The sequence below is a fragment of the Mus pahari genome, chromosome 11 (assembly GCF_900095145.1).
Source record: "Mus pahari chromosome 11, PAHARI_EIJ_v1.1, whole genome shotgun sequence".
Classification (NCBI taxonomy): Eukaryota; Metazoa; Chordata; class Mammalia; order Rodentia; family Muridae; genus Mus; species Mus pahari.
The window spans coordinates 66687445-66688843 of record NC_034600.1 but is presented as its reverse complement, the minus strand read 5'-3'; the positions used below and the strand labels follow the sequence as shown (position 1 = coordinate 66688843).

At 43.0% G+C, this 1399-nt stretch overlaps 1 protein-coding gene across 3 annotated transcripts in view; it reads right to left on the bottom strand.

Annotated features, from left to right (window-relative positions):
* Positions 1-1399, bottom strand: part of Cdh12 (cadherin 12) — a 1034353-nt gene that overhangs the window by 216155 nt on the left and 816799 nt on the right. The gene's annotated exons all lie outside the window — the stretch shown is intronic.

Here is a 1399-nt window from a genome sequence, read left to right as displayed (position 1 = left end):
TACTGGTTAGTTCATATTGTTGTACCTCCTATAGGGCTGCAAGACCCCTTCAGCTCCTTGGGTACTTTCTCTAGCTCCTCCACTGGGGGCCCTGTGTTCCATCCGATAGCTGACTGTGAGTGTCCACTTCTGTGTAATTGCAGCATGTCCAGAGGAATGAATGAAGAGCTTAAAGGGTGAAGAAAACCATCAAAATACCTGATGCAAAGGTAACTGAAAGAAGAGTCCAGGCTCTGTCCCCATCAAGCAGTAGAACTTGGCAGTTTAGGCCACTTGGTTCTGGCCTTAGTGTCAAGGACATGAGAAAGGAGTAGTGGACTCTCCATCTACAGTTAAGAAAGGCCACTGGGGCCAGGTATATGTCAGGGGTGCTTTGGCATGATACCCAGAGAAATCATTGCTTGCCAATGTGAAGGTGAAGCCTGGTTTCTGCTGGATACCCTGCAGTACTGGAGATGCCAGAGATGTAGATAAATAAGAAGAATATGGGCAGAAGTGGTATGGAAAGAGCTCAGAGACTGCAGTATATTGTAGATGACAAAGCTGAAAGCAGTTGGAGTTCTGAGGAACACTTTAACAGTAGGCTTAGTTACAGAATTTGGAGTTTTCCCGGCTGCCTTCTGTCCTGATTTAATTCTATATTTCCTCACTAAGATACAGTTTCTCCCTTTGGAATGGTAATGTATATTCTGCCCTATTGTGTGTTGAGCTATGTGATCTAATTGTTTTTATTTTTATTTTACAGGGGGCTACAGTAAAGAGGTTGCCTTGAGTCTCCGAAGAGCTTTTGAACTTTGGAGGTGTGAATAGTATTGACTATAAAAGACACCAGGGACTTTTGAAGGTGGACTAGATGAATTTTTGAATTATGGCAAGGCTGCGAGTCTATATAAGTCATGAGCTCTAACGTGGTGGTTTAAATATGAATGGCCCACATAGGTTCATATATCTAAATGTTTAGTCACCAGGAAATTGCACTATTTAAAATGATTACAAGGATTAGTAGCCTTATTGGAGGAAATGTGTCACTGGTATGGACTTAGAGGTCTCTTTCTCTGCCTACTGATCAGGGTGTGGATCTCAAATACTTTCCTGTAACCGTGGCTACTTGGATACTGCCTTGTGTCCTGCCATGATGTTAACGGTCTAAACCTCTGTACCAGAGACCTGGGAGGTGAGAGATTCTCAGGACTCAAAGAGAAGGACCTTAAATGAAAATACTCATGAAAGGATATAGGTACAGAGACAAAATTTAGAGCTAAGATGAAAGGTTGGACTATCCAGAGACTACCCCATCCAAGAATCCATCCCATCATCAGCCACCAAACCTAGATACTAATGCACATGCCAGCAAGATTCTGCTGAAGGGACCCTGATATAGTGACCTATTGTGAGGCTA